General features: G+C 35.1%; 1 long non-coding RNA gene and 1 other non-coding gene across 2 annotated transcripts in view; one reads left to right on the forward strand and one right to left on the reverse strand.

Moving 5' to 3' along the window:
• Positions 1-395: 395 nt before the first annotated feature.
• The window catches only part of LOC107500338, an 85,187-nt gene continuing 70,212 nt past the window's right edge, over positions 396-15,370 (forward strand). The window contains exon 1 of the long non-coding RNA XR_004955550.1: positions 396-543. This is a non-coding gene — a long non-coding RNA (uncharacterized LOC107500338). The remainder of the gene's footprint in view (positions 544-15,370) is intronic.
• On the reverse strand, positions 6,705-6,852 carry LOC118614498. Its single transcript, XR_004956087.1, has one exon. It is a non-coding gene; the product is annotated as a small nucleolar RNA SNORA57 (small nucleolar RNA).

Consider the following 15,370-nt stretch of genomic DNA (forward strand, 5'->3'; position numbering starts at 1 on the left):
ACTCTTTCATCCCACTGTACTTTTTTAATATCAGCTTTTCTAAATACAGGTCATGGCATTCTGTGTTATGTCATTGTAACCCCGACTGCTATGTAAATGCGGGTTCTGCAGTGTAGGAAGCCTGATTACAGTCAAGAGATAAATCTGTTTTCTGGAAACTGCATTCCACAGCAGCCCCAGCCTATATGATTCTTAAATAATCTCTTTGTTTATTCCCCAAACAGAAGGCAGTCAAGTCAACCAGTTTATTCTTCCAGCATTACAAGAGGACTCCCATGCATTTTCCAACTCTTTTTTGTCTCCCTTTGTGCTGCTGTTGTAAAAGTTTAGTGTGTTTGGGATGTGTCATCTCATATTTCTTAAGGGTCAACTGAGCTGAGAGAGAGAAGGTCAACCTAAATGGTTCTCAGATTTCATTTCGGGAAATTCCAGGCCCCAGCTCAGCTTGTTCTGTTCGTGTCCACCTATCAAGGCTCAGCACTCTGTTGTTGCAGCTGTTGCTGAGTACAGAGCCCATTTATTCCCAATCAGCTGGAGCTTCCTGTAAGTGTTACCCAGACGCCTTTTCCTACTGCTATTCAATTAAGATTTTTTGCAAGACTTATCAAACAATTTGAGCTTCCTAAGACTTTTGGAATTTATACTTCTAATGTCTGATGACTTCTCAAAACTCAGAGGCAATGCTAGTGGCAAAGTATCAGAGATGTCAACAGTCTTAATTTAACCTCCGCCATTTTCTAGGTGCTTCCATATAGAAAGGGGAAAATGAAATGAGTTAGAATGAACATGTTGTTTCTTTCATTATACCTCTTACCCCAATCATGTTGTAGCTGAGACCTAGATAATCTTAAGACTGAAGGAGAACTCAGAATTGGAGCTTTGACCTGAGCTCCCTTGTCCCAAGATAAGGTCATATAGCTAAAATGCCATTATCTTATAGTAGTATACATTTGGTTTTGGGAAAAGAATCTCAAGGCGATGAACAAGGAATTCCTTTTCACGAAGAAATTTTTTGTCCTTTTTGTTATTTATTCTAGGGGCCGTGAAACATTGTGTTCAATGGTGATAGGTTTAATATGATCTGTTCTTTCTGACTTGTCAAAAGTCTACATTTTGATAAGATAGAAATATGTGTGTATTCTATATCTATATAAACACTCATACAAATGCATGTGTTTTGCTTCTATTAATAGTTCCTTTGTCTGCAGGAACAAGAGGCAGACGTGTCTGAATTGACACAAAATGAAAACATCAAAGTAGTAAAATAAACTGACCCAATATATACTATATGAGGCATTTAAATTCTGATAATTTATATCTGATATAACTGCAAGAATATGAAGCAGTATACATTAATCTCCCCCTTTTCATGAAAGCTGGAGCAAAAATGATAATATTCTAAAATAGGGGAATGTCATTAAAAAATTCAGGCCTCATCTCTTACTCATTCTTCCCCCTTTGCCTGATAAAATGCAGTCCTCTTACTGATCCTCATGATTTTGAATCCTGTGATTTAAAAATCTCTGCTAGTTTCTCAGAACAGTACTCATACCGTTTTTGTTTTTATTATCTTTTAGAGACATTGGATCACTGGGCAATTCGAGCCCAAAATTATTAGCTGTATCTTTTAGCTTGCTGGTTAATACTAACTCTAAGAAAGAGCTGGTACTTTGCTCACTTTTCCCCCTAGCTCCCTCCAGAGCATTAGTCAATTTACTTCTTAGTGGTTGATAAAATGTACTCTGGAGTCAGATTGCATGAGCTGGAATTCAGGCTCTACCTCTTGTTAGGTAGGCAATCTTGGGCTAGTTATTTAAACTATCTGAGTCTCATTTTTCCATTTTTAAAATTGTGCATAATAATAGCATCTCTCACATTGGATTGTTGGGGAGTTCAAATAAAATAGTCCATGTAAAGTGATTATTCCTCGCTGCAAATTAAAAGCTTTATAAAAAGCTGATATTACTGTTTTTATTATTATTATCACATATGAAATTAGGTATTTTTAATCTTAGAGAGATGGAGAGGGTCAGATTACCTAGGTTTTCCAAAAGGCGCACCAAAATTGAACAATGGGCTTCAGGGCCAGCCAGCAAGCACAGGTGTTCAGAGTTATTCTGTGGACCTGTCAGTCATTGAGTTGTTATTCTCTCCTGCTCTCTTGACTTTCAAAGGACTAAGAAGAAAGCCCATTGTTAGCCACTGAAAGATATCCATTGGTCTGAGTATTTCTGACCATGGTCTGTTATGGAACAAAAAAAATCATTCTTTATTCATGTTCTAACTTCCCCTCCAGGAAGTTAAACAATGCAATACACAACAACCTTTTGTCTAAGGTGAGTTCAGGCTAGATAAACATATAAATAGACAGAGCTGTGCCCAGTTTTCTTTTTTACTGTCTACCATTATTACAAATGTATAAGATTGTTGATAGGATTTCCCAAGGGTAAATGCCCTTTATATACGTTTAAATTTCACTCATGCATCTTTCAATAAACCACTCATCATCCCCAAAGGTGACAACTCCTCTGATTTTTTTCATTTTGTATTCGTTTTCTAGAAATTCACATTAATTAAGTCATAAAATATGTTACTCTTTTGCGTTTGGCCTTCTTCAGACTCTTGAGAGAGTTCGGTGGCATGATTTATGCAAAGGTACCAACTGTGTGTTACTAGTTTATCTTTCTTTCCTTCTGCTTCCAAATGTCACTGCTAGGTAGAGCCACTTCTGTTGAAAGGTTGAAATATGTATAAGTGGTACTCAAAATACATTCTCCAAGAGGCAAGATGACAGAAATTTTAGTCAACTGTAGTTGAAGTATATCAATAGTATATTATTCAGATATCTTAGGGATTAACAGGCTACAGTCTTGGAATCTAATAGCCATGGACACCGGTCTATGATTTAAAAATGAATAGGGCATCTCAGCCAATCCAGTAGCCAGGGCAATGGTTAGGAATACTCTGGTGCACCCTGGTACCCCTATATATCAGTTGAGTTGTTTAATTGTTTGCTTACCAAGGGTTAGTTACTTGAGTTTAACTTTGTTCTCAAACATATAGATGTCAGGTGTACTATAATTTTAATTACATACTTTAACAACTATATAAATAATGAAATGTGAATGTAAAAAGAAAGACACTTACTGATTTTATGGCAACTAAATTTAATATTATGGAAAGGCACAATAAATTTAGGTGGCTAAAAAAATCTGTCCAATTAAGTTTAGATAAGACAAATGTTAAAGGGAAAATTCTATAGGAAAAATCATAACAATCTGAAACTCTGCACAATAATGACTTTACATCTATCTTTATCTTTCTACTTGAAATGTAAACAACTAGAAATGTATGACGTGATTTCTGTAACAAAGACAAAGCAAAACCAGAGAACCTGTGATTAAAGAAAAGGCTACTACTTTAGAAAAATTGGTGAATCTATGTATGTCATTTCGAAGCTTTTTATTGGGAAAAATGTAAACAAATACAAGATAAACAGAATAATATAATAAACCTACATAGGCTTATCACTCATCTTCAATAATTATCAACATTCTGCCTTTCCAGTTATTGTTATTAAAACATCCACCTACTTCTCCCAACTCAACCAATCCCATTATTTTTCTGCAGTTCCTTTTTTTTTTTTTTTTCGAGGTAAACTTTATCTGCTTTGAAATGCACAAATCTTAGCTATATAATTTTGACAAATAGATATACTCATGTAATGCATACCCTTAATCACATGTAGAACATTTCTATCTCTCTCCCAAATTTTCTCATGCCCCTTCCAAGGGTATCTCCCCACCCTAATGGCTCAGATATGACCACTTTTCTGATATTAAAAAAATTTTAATTCATTTTCCAGAATTTCATATAAGTGATATCATAATCTTTTTGCTTTAAAATCTATTTGATTAGATATTAACATAGCTAAGTTATTTTTTGTTAACGTTTGCAAAGTCTTTTTCGTTTATTTTTTATTTTTCTTTCTCTCTCTTTTAGGTATGTCTCTTGTATATAGCATATAGATTTTTAAAATTTAGTCCAATAATATATCTTTTAATGGGAGCATTTAACATTTTTTGTTCAATGTAATCTCTGATCTAGTTGTATTTAAATCTACCATCTTATTATGTGCCTTCTGTTTTTCTGACTATCCTATATTTCTTTTCTCCTTCTTTTGGATTGATACTTTTAATTTTTTTCCATTTCCCTTATCCATTGGAATTTATATACTCTTAGTGTTATCCTAGGGATTGTGACATGCATCCTTGACTTATCAAAGTCTGACATTAATTGTTACGTTTAACCTATTTTCATAAAATATAATAATCTTAGACCATTTTAGTGCCTTTACCACTCTCACCTTAAATACTACTTGTGTTAATTTTAACTATTATTTTATATAATCAATATTAAAATAAATTTACTCATAAATTTACCACTTTATTTTCTTTTTCTTTTTTTTAATGTTTTACTTTTCACCTGGTTTCATTTCCTTCCACCTAACAATGCCTTTGAATATTTCCTTTAATACTGATCTTCTGGTAAATTCTCTCAGTTTTTATTTTCCAAAAATGTTTTTATTTTACCTTTATTAGAATTATAAATTAGCATTTATTTCTTTCAGTGCTTTAAATATACCATCATTCTCCGGCTTCCATTTTCTTGAGAAGTCAGCTCTCAGTGTGATTATTGCTCTTTTTGAAGTAATCTTTTTTCTCTGCTGTTTTGAAAACAATCTCTTCTTAATCATAATTAGTTTTACTAAGATGTGCCTAAGCATGGATTTCTTTTTACTTAACGCACTTGGGTTTGTAGTGTTTCTTGAATCTGTGTCTTAGAATGTTCAGTTTTGGAATTTTATCAGCTGTTGTTGAAATATTACTTCTACTGCATATTCTATCCCTTCTTTGTTTGGGACTACAACTTACAGCCAGTTTAACCTTCGTATTCTATTCTTCACCTCTCTTATCCTTGCTTCTGTATTAAAAAAATTTTTTTGTCTCTTTATGTTTCTTTCTAAATTGTTTCTTCTGGTTTATATATCACTTCACTAATTCTCTTCATTGCATCTAAGCTAGTATTAAACCCATCACTGAGTATTTAAATTTGTCAATTGTATTTTTGATTTCTAGAATTTCGAAGTGTTTTTAAAATGTACTCTGTCCTTTTTCACTGTATCCAGCTCTGTTGAAATTCTCAATTGTATCTTTATAACCTCAATTATAGGAAGCATAGTTATTTTAAAATCTGTGTCTGCTAATACCAACACCTACAACCCCTGTAGGCTTTTTAAATTGCCTGTTGTTTCTGCTGGTTCTCATTTATTTTATCTTGTCCTTTCACATGTGTGGATGTTTTTGGTTGTGAGCCAGACATTGTACTTAAGAATTGTTTGTACAAATTGTGTCTTGGTATAATATCTTTCACTAGAGATGATTTACTTTTGCCTACAGTTGCCTCTGGGCACTAGCATTTAGGATCACCTCAATTTGATTTCTGGTATTAAAAAGATTGAAAGCTTGGCTGTAGTTCCAATGAAGGACCACTTCTGGTTTCCTCTTACTCCCGTGTAACCCTTCAGAACTCCAACCCAAAGTGCGTGGGATTTATCGGTCCTCCCTGTATTCCCAGGAGCTCCTGGACTCCAGCTTTTGTCTACCTATTCCTGGAATATTGTTGAGAGCACTGCTCACCTCAGCCCCTTAGAAGTCTCTTTCAGTATTAGCCAGTGCCCCAGGGAAAAGCAAGCTTAAATCCTAACCGCACCTCTCTTGATTTCCCTAGTCATTGAGTCTCCAGTGCCTTAAAGCAAATGCTTGTTTATATTTTGTACAAGATTGTCTAAATTCGGGACTCTGTCATTACTGCAAATTGAAGTCCAGAGCTCTGTTAGCATCTAACTGTATTACAGTTGAGGAAGAGAAGTGCATGCCCTTGAACAGCTCACAATATGTTTAGAAATACAAAATGTGTGATATAATTAATTTCGTTGATTATATATTGATGGATTCCAGAGTACTATCTGAAAATTGAATATAAAGCAAAATAGATTTAACCTGCAGGATGAACCCCATTATTAGATTAATTAATCAGTTCATAAAAATTAGCATTAAAAATAAAATGGCAAATATCAAAATATATCTTATGTATTAAGGTAATTATTGTGTGTCAAACATTTTTTCATGTATATATATATACACATATGCAAGAGTGTTTTTATTAGGTCGTGATATAAAATGTGCATCATGTGCTGTGAAAATTAGATCTTGATCTTGTTCTTGGAGTGTGTGTGTTTGTACAACCCCTTGTAGAACAAATAGGGACCTGGAATGTAAAGTAAGCCTACAGAAGACTGGATTTGAAGATGGAAGAAAATAAAGATTGAAATACATAGACTGTAAATTATACTTTATTATATTTAGCTTAGAAAGTGTAGCACTCAAGGTAACATTAATCGGGGGGTGTTTCATGAGCACCGTTAGGGTTTCCTCTGGTTTCTTCAAAGAAGACGTGTTTGACACATGGCTGTTGTCTTTCATTTCATGAGGGAGATCATCCTATGAGGTTGAAGGAAGTGCCAAATAGGGACTTGTTGAGCTTTTAGTACTACAGTCATGTCACTCTAAAATTACAGAATAACTAATTACGTAAAAATTGCTTCTGGCAATTCTTCGCTCTGTTTTGTTTTGCTTTGTGCCCTGTGTCCCGGTGCTTGAAGAGAGAATTGGAGAACTGGAAGCCGCTGGCACCAAAGGTATGACGTCAAGGCGGCTGGAGCCCTTTCCCTCTGCCTCCGTACAGTATGGGGATTGGGAAACATGCCCCATCCCCGCCAACAAGAGGAGGGTGCTTTCAGCAAATCTTGTCACTTAGATCTAATATTCAACTTTTCCATTTTCATTTTCTTGCTGTATCACCAGTGCATATTGTGTCATTAGCCTCAAGTTATGTAAGAGTGACTAGGTAACACACAGGTACATTTTCCTTATGCTATTTTTAATCTGCAATGTCAAAAGTCCTAAAAGCATGGTAAGCTTGGCTATAGTCCACCTCAGAGGCTAAACCCAGCTTGGACAAAATTATCTACCTACTGTCCTTGCATTATTCCAGTCAACACAGCTCAGACTGGAAACGTGCTGGTGAGAATATTACACTCTATGGATTGTCCAGAAAGGAAAGGAGATGGGTTATAATACCCCTCTCTAGATACAAAACAAACAAACAAACAGTACTTCAAAATGTGGGGGTCCATGAAGTATAAGACTTGAGACAAGTCCCTGTTTGCACAGATTTGAGGACAGTATGGCTCCATCCCAGCCTTCATTAATCTCAAGTCTGAGTTCTAGTAAAGGGGTCTTTGCAACAAATATGTTGCATAATAGTCTTAAAATAGCTTTCCTGAGGCATGGAACCATAGATCTATGATAACCCAAAGCAAGGTGAGAAAATGTGACACAAAATTATCAAAAGAGGTACTAAAAAATAGGTTGTGTGATAATGAATTTACCATCTCAAAGTAGAATTACTGATATGTTGGATTGGACCTGTCGTTATGGACTGAATGTTTGTGTTCCCCCAAAATTCACTTGTTGAAGCCCTAACCCCAAGAAGATGATGTTTGAGGTGTGATCTTTGGAAGGTAATTAGGTTTAGATGAGATTTATCAGGGCGGGGCCCCGTGATGGGATTACTGTCTTTATAAGAAGAGGAAGAGATCAGAGTGAGCTCTTTCAATCTCTCACCCTCCCTCTCTCTCTCTCTCTCCTCCCCTCCTCTTTCCTTCTTCCTTAAGGAAGGAAGAGTAATGAGAAAAGGCATTAGAATTAATTCAGTAGAGGTCCGTGCGAATCCACTACTACTCCTAGCTCCCTAGAATTCATCCTCGATCTCCTCCTTCTTCTTCTTCTTCCTCTCTTCTTCTTCTTACTTTCTTTTCTTCTTCCTCTCTTCTTCTCTTCTCTCTCTCTCTCTCTCTCAAAAATCTAGTCCTGAATTTCTACTTGGAGTATCCTTTTAAATTGTTATTTGTTTGTTTGTTTATTTATTTATTTATTTACTTACTTACTTACTTATTTTTAGCACAGGGACAATTATTTATACAGTTTTATTTTGGAGCCCTGAAACATTCATTGGCTGTTTAATGATGGTGGTGGTGATGATCAAGCTAAATAGCATAAGAGTGGGAATCTTTTCAGACAGGAAAAACTGATGACCTGTCCCTTTTACACGTTTATGCTCAGAGGTGACCTTTTCCCCTCACATAGCTAATAAAAGCTATAATTTGCATTATGAACTCCCTATTACATGAATTCCTAAGAGTTGGACCATCTCGACCTTTAAATTATTAATGTCTTTTCTCTAATTACAATTATATTCTTAACACCTGTCCTACTAACTGGCAATTTTCTGATAGATTGAGTTTTCATTCTTCTCTACTTCTATACCATATAATAATAGAATCTTCAGAACAGCACTTTGCCAACTGCAAAGGTTATCAAGTGCTAATGAGCACTTTTAAATGGCTGTTAACTCATTACAAAGCTTTTCAAAGTCCCACATTTCTTTTACTATTTCTCTATTCTTCTACACATTCTTTTAAAGTATTCCTCAAGATGATTATAAATATTCTTAGAAAAAATTAACATATTTAAAGGTCCTTTATATGTCAAGCATGTCCACATGCTTATTTTATTTATTCCTTTCAACAAGCCCAGTGAGTAAGGTGTTCTTGCTCCTCTCTAGTAAAGGGAAGCAAGGACAAAAAATGATAAGTGATGCGTTGAAGGTCAATGGTGGGGTAAGGATCTCAGTGCAAGTTTTTTATCCTCAAAACTTATGTTCTTGTCTTTACTGCAAGAAGCTATGTCAAATGTTTACTCTAAAAACAAAATAAATGGGGAAAAGCTGCCATTAAATAACAATGAAAGGCCTTTTCCCTGTCAGGTGCCATCATGGCTTCTTTCATCATTACTATCTTATTTCACTTTTTTTCATTAGTCTACTCACTTCTTGACTTTATTCCTTCAATCAGACATAACTTTGAATTCTTTTCTTTTTTCCAATTTGTCAGGTAATATGTTGGAATTATGTAGGAACCATTTAATTATCCAGAAATTCATCCATAATGTCCAAACTTACTTATTACCATTCTATCTCCACTAGATTTCATACAATTTGAATTTAAACATAACAAAAATACCGCTTTAGAATAGTTTTTGTACAAACTGTATAAACTGTATCACTACCTGGGGTAACAATATAATCATGTCTTATTTTTACAATTAACTGCTCAGGATGCTCCTTTGCCCTTCAGCAATAATTCTACATGTTCTTATTGAGACCTCCAGTGCCCTCCACCCTAAATTGCCCAAGGATTCTGAGGAATTGAGCCTGGAGTCAATGGAAGGTAGATTGAGAACTAACATTTGCCTCTGTTTCAGCATTATTGTAAACTGTATCCACAGAGCAGATGCAATTTTGTCCACTGCTGTAGATTGACCCTGCTTATCCGGATCTTGAATCTTCCACATTTGGGCACTGAGATGACAGTTCTTTCAGTTCATTTTCTCATGCTTAGCTATTGCTACTTAAGTGGACCATAATGTCAAAGAGACTGGGTAGGGATGAGCGTGCAGCTTTGGTTGTCTGCTATGTTAGAAACTGCCTTCCCCCTGAAACTTTAGTTGAAGAACTACCCAGGTCACCAGTCTAGACATTTCTTTCTCACCTCTGATACCCTTGGTAATCTTTCTTGCCATTGAGATAGACGGGGGAGTTTCTATAGATAAATGTGTTATAAAACCTTAGAATATAATTAATAAAAATAATTTTTTTATGATTTTCATTAAAAGGACTAGATATTTCATGTTAATTATTAGAATTTTTTGAAGTACTTTTTAAAATTGTGTTTTTAATTCCTTGGTTTACTCTTTTTAGGAAGGTTGTGAATTTGCCTATAATTGTCATTTATCATTCAGCAAATAGGTCATGGAAGTTTCCTCTAGCTTTGCTATAGTACATTGGTCATCTTTTAGCCTGTTTAGGTTTACAACCCTCATTTGTGAAATGAAGGGATTGGATTAATGTAGCACAATCTATCTTAGGTGTCTTTTTATGGTTCATAAACTCTTAAATTCCTTTTAGTTTTTAAAAACCATTTCGTCATCTTATATATTGTATAATAAATAAATAATTTTAAATTTAAAAACACAGATCAATATATTATTACATTATATTCTTAGTATTATACCAAAAGTTCTGGTTTACTCAAGATAAGTCTGGATTTTATATATTATTCTAGTGATTATGAGATGTTCCTTCCACTCTCAAAACTGTTTTAGTTTAAATTATAAATTATATGGTTATCTTAATTATTTGGTTGTTTAAATACATTGTTATTAGTAGTTGTATAAAGATTTATTTTTTTCCTAATTTAACAAGTAATATCTACTATTCAATTTTTAAAAATTTATTGTATAACTAAAAGCATTATTAAGAGACCAGAAATGTAAAATAACATCCATCAAGTTTAGTTAGGGACTAAATGTATATTAAACTGCAGATATAAACTTAACTATGTGTGGCAATGTCAACAAAACTGCTTCCTTTTAAGATAGAACTTCTTACACTTTGCTGTTAAAAATATGAAATGTCTTATTTACATAATCCTGTTCCTACAGTAGGAATTGAGACAAGAATTTGTTGTTATTTGTCAGTCCTTGTTCTCAAATAAATATTTTGTTATGGATAATCTTTAATCCCACTAAACAAACAAGCAAAAACTCAAAATTCACATTATTGGTAAAATGTCTTCCTTTTAACGCTGGTTTTTGCAGAACTAGAGACGTCTTGATCTATTATACATTTGGTCAGTCTAATGCAACCTGTGTGTTTGGTAAAGAAAATCTTAAGACAATGTATAGAATTTGTATTTTAACATTGATGTTCTTTAGCCTCCTGTCTTTAACCAATGATATCTACCACAGACATATATTAAGCAATGGATAAGAACAAAAACAACTGAAAACTGTGTTCTGATGATACCCAGGGTGAGGTCTGACTCATGAACCACTGCACGTGCTCACTCAGCATTTTCAAAAAGCCATTAGGCTTGTTCTCACTATTCACTAGTAGAGCAAGAGCTATCAGTAGGTCCTCATGACAAGGGCAACTGCAACCACTGGTGCAGATGCCAGTTGCTCTGAAATCTATCTACAGCTGCTCTTTGTTGCTGCAGTGCCTCTGTGAGAACATCATTCTATGGGCACAGTTTTCTTCATCCATGATTGCTACTGCCAGTGCCACCCTGGCCTTGGGAAAAGGTAGACTATGCTATTGGACTAGTGCACTCCAACTCTGGGTACTATGTTTTCCTTTAATTTCCCTCAGTAAAACAGAGGTCAGGAAGTACATTTCATTATTTTATGATTTTCAGGACTTTGAGCATTTTAAAGATTGTTCGAAGATAAGATAAAGTTTTGTTGATGTTGCCACATGTAGTTAAGTTTATATCTGCAGTTTAATATACATTTAGTCCCTTGACTAGACTCGATAGATATCATTTTACATTTCTGGTCTCTTAATAATGCTTTTAGTTCCTTTTTGGGCAAGTTCTTGCTCCTAATAGCCAGGGATGGCTACTCTCTACCAAGACAATAGAATCACTGTTATAATATTCAGGCTTCAGTGTTCACACAAAGATGAGTCCCTAACCTTAAAAACAAAAAGGTCCCCTTTGTCCTCAGGGACTGAGGTGTATCTCTCAAGCTCTCCATTCTTGTTATAGGATTGACTGCTTCACAGGATGATTGGCAGTGAGAACATCAAATTTTTTTCCAGGGGAACTTCACTCACCCACATTGCATTATATTAAGGACTTGTGGCTATATTCAATACACCCATTTCCCTGTATCAGAGTAGCATAGTCACAGATAACACCACTTTGGATTTGCTAAAAGTTCAGTCTAGATGGGACTTATCCAAATTCAGTTCAGTTTCTTTTTCAGTTTCTCTTCAGTAAAGAGTCAATCTGTATTGGGATCTAGTTTTACTTATGTAACCTTTAACAATACCCAGAACATGAGTTAATCATGCCAAATAAGCTTTTTCCATTGTCATATTGCCAAAAACATTCTGGTTATCAAAAAACAGTTATTTTCATGTCCTTTAGTGGCAGAATGTAAATTTGGTTAAAATCAGGCAAAGTTTACTTTCATAATCTTCAAAGTATGATGACTTTTTGTGGAATGTGTAATCTGGTGGATTTTTAGGAGACAACACTCCAGTGGAGAGTGCAGAATCTTAGAGTTCATCCACTTTTTTCTCCTCCTGACATTTAATTCCCTAAACAACTCCCCTGCCAACACAACCTCTGAGACCAACTGTGTTGCTCAAGGCTGTTACTGTATGGATATAGACACAGAGACCCTTCGGTGGACACAGAGGGATTGTGTGAGCCCAAGGGAAGAAGGTAAACTTATGGACATATGTGCAAAAAACAATTTTAAATATATTGTACTAACAAGCTCATAATCAGTAACTCTTTTATGAATGAAGAGAATGCACATCTATGTAAAATTTCTTTTACAAAATGCAGAGGTCAAAATAGTAAAGAGTTCTGTGGAAAAGGAGCTTGTGTCAAGAAAATGTGAGAAAACTTAAGAGTGAAGAAAAAAGTAAAAATAAGTTGGATTTAGGAAAAAGATTTAAAAGAAGTGGCCTAGGCTGAGGCAAGGAGAAGGACAGGGGAGTTAAAGAGTAATGCGATTCAGCCAGACCAGCCCCCGGCATGTCATCTTAAGGGAGTAGAAGTCTAATGGGATTCAAGGGAGTGTGCAACTCTAAGAGCTCCTGAACTTAAAATATCTGCATTTGCTTGGTTAGGGCTTAAAGTTTTCATCAGGGAAGAAATTCTCCATAATAGGAGATAAATAATGTAAAATCAAAGTGGAGAATGGAGGACACAAGTTGTATCCTGTTAGTCAAACAGTCTGTGCAATTATTTTTAGGCCACTATTATCTCTTCTGGATTATAGTAACAACCTAACTGGTCCCCAACTTGGCCTGAGTGATTTTTCTGAAACTCATATCTATTCATGTGTTCCCTAAATAAACCCTTTAATTGTCATCCAGTTGTCCTTAAGATTGAGTTCAAGCCTTTGACATGGCTGACAGCACTCAGCGAAACGCAGCCCCAGCTTCCCAATCCAATCCCACCTTTGCCACTGCTTCCTCTGCTCCTTCTCCCACCACCTTCTTTTCAGTTCTTTTAACAGGAAAATCTTTGTTTTTGCCCTTTATGCCTACTGCTTTCTCAAATACTCTTTTCCCATTTCCCTATTTTAAGTTTTAGCTTAGAGTCTTTTTGCCAGAAGCTTTTCTACTGTCTTTCCCAGTGGGAGTTAGAGGTGGCCAAGGCATGCTGTTCTCATCTTAGCTCTTATCGTGGTATTGTAAAAGCTATTTTACTTGTCTATGTTTTACACTAGATTGGGAGTTTCTTGGAGTTTCTTATTCCCCCATTGTATCCCCCAGACCTAACATAATGCTGGCATGGATTAGACACTCAATAAATAGTTCTGAATGGATGACCAGGTGGATGAATGGATGAATGAATGAATGAATGAATGAAGCCTTCTGTTTAAACTATTAATTATCCATTTTTTTCCTCTGTTTCCCTCTTGTCAAACAAAATAAAGCATAAAATAAGAAGGTTAAGCAGAGTGTTATTTGAGGGTTCCTTTTAGCCTTATATTCTATGACTTGAAATGAGTATTCTATACATAATAACACTAAATTTTTAAAAGATTCCCACTAGTGTTTAATTCATCCTTCTGGTTCATGGGCTGTTATAGTTTCGTGGCTGTTTCAAGCAGTGTTTTCTTTCCTCCTTTTTTCATTCCCATTATTTTTGTATTGGTCCAGATGTACGGCTTCTACTTCAATATATCCACACTTGTCTCAGAATAAAATGTTTAAAATCTACCCAGGAACTAGTCCTTGCTAAAAGCTGTATTTCCTACTACAACTATCCAAGATGGGTGTAGTAATTGTGTTATGTAGAGCTAAGCAGGTGTTTTGTTGCCAGAAATATTTTTACTTGCTTCTTGGCTTTTAAGTTGATGTTCAGAACACCTACTCCCCAGTGCTCTGCCTGAAGGAAACACAGTTTACTGTTCTCTTCCTAATACTCAGCAAAAAAAAGGCCAGTTCCAATTAAACGATCTAGGAAATTTGAATTGAATAGTGAATACTAGCATCTTTCAAAGCTAGACCACCTGCCTTTAGGCAAATTGTGGCTTTCTATTCTTGTGCAGTACAAGTAACAGACATTTAACAAAACAAAAAAGAATTTAGGAAATAAGGATGAAACATGATTCCTTTTCCAAGGGGGGAAAAAATCACTTAATTTGAGTATCTGCTTAGTTTCATTCCTATATCTGATCCTTCAAGGAGAAAACGTGGAGCAGCTTATCCGCAATTTTACCTTCCATTATTTGTTTATTAATTGGCTCTTTTGTGTGTGTGTGAGCAATTTTTATTTGAACCGTTAATCACTATTTGGAATATTTCTTCTTAGTTTTCTACAAATTGATAAGTATAGCTATGGGGGTATCTATGTAGAAGTTCTGTTTTCAAAGGTTTGACAGTTTTTCTTTAATTAGCCTTTGAGGTATTTTGGGTTTCACTAAATTGTGTTTAACTAGATGGGAAAAATTTTGGCCGCAGCAGGAACATTCTTCTGTTCCCAAATCAGAGAAAGCCATAACCTAAACACTCAGGTAACCCTCTTTCAAATACATGCAACGAACACCAATGTTCATAGCAGCATTATTCATGGTGGCCAGGACATGGAAGCAACCCAAGCGTCCTACAATAGACGACTGGCTAAAGAAAATGTGGTACATATATACAATGGAATATTACTCAGCTATAAGAAGGAATGAAATACTGCCATTTGCGGCAACATGGATAGACCTCAAGATAATCATACTAAGCAAAATAAGCCAGACAGAAAAAGTTGAAAATCACATGATATCACTTATATGTGGGATATAAACTTAAAAGCAATAAATAAATAGAACAAACAGAGACTCACAGATGTGGACAATAGACTAGTAATTACTAGAGAGTAATGGAGGAGAGGGGAGGTAGATGGAGTAAAAAAGGGTCAAATATGTGGTGACAGAAAGAAATCTAACTATGGGCAGTGAACACACAGTACTATTTATATGCTTTACTGTTAAATTATACTCTTATAACTTACTGAATTTCATTAACCAATGTCACCATAATTTAAAAAAAGAGAGAGAGAAAGAAAACCCAAATACATGCAATGAGACTTTTGCTTCAGAGCAGGGCGTGA

This window comes from Rousettus aegyptiacus, unplaced genomic scaffold (assembly GCF_014176215.1).
Source record: "Rousettus aegyptiacus isolate mRouAeg1 unplaced genomic scaffold, mRouAeg1.p scaffold_m13_p_2, whole genome shotgun sequence".
NCBI lineage: Eukaryota > Metazoa > Chordata > Mammalia > Chiroptera > Pteropodidae > Rousettus > Rousettus aegyptiacus.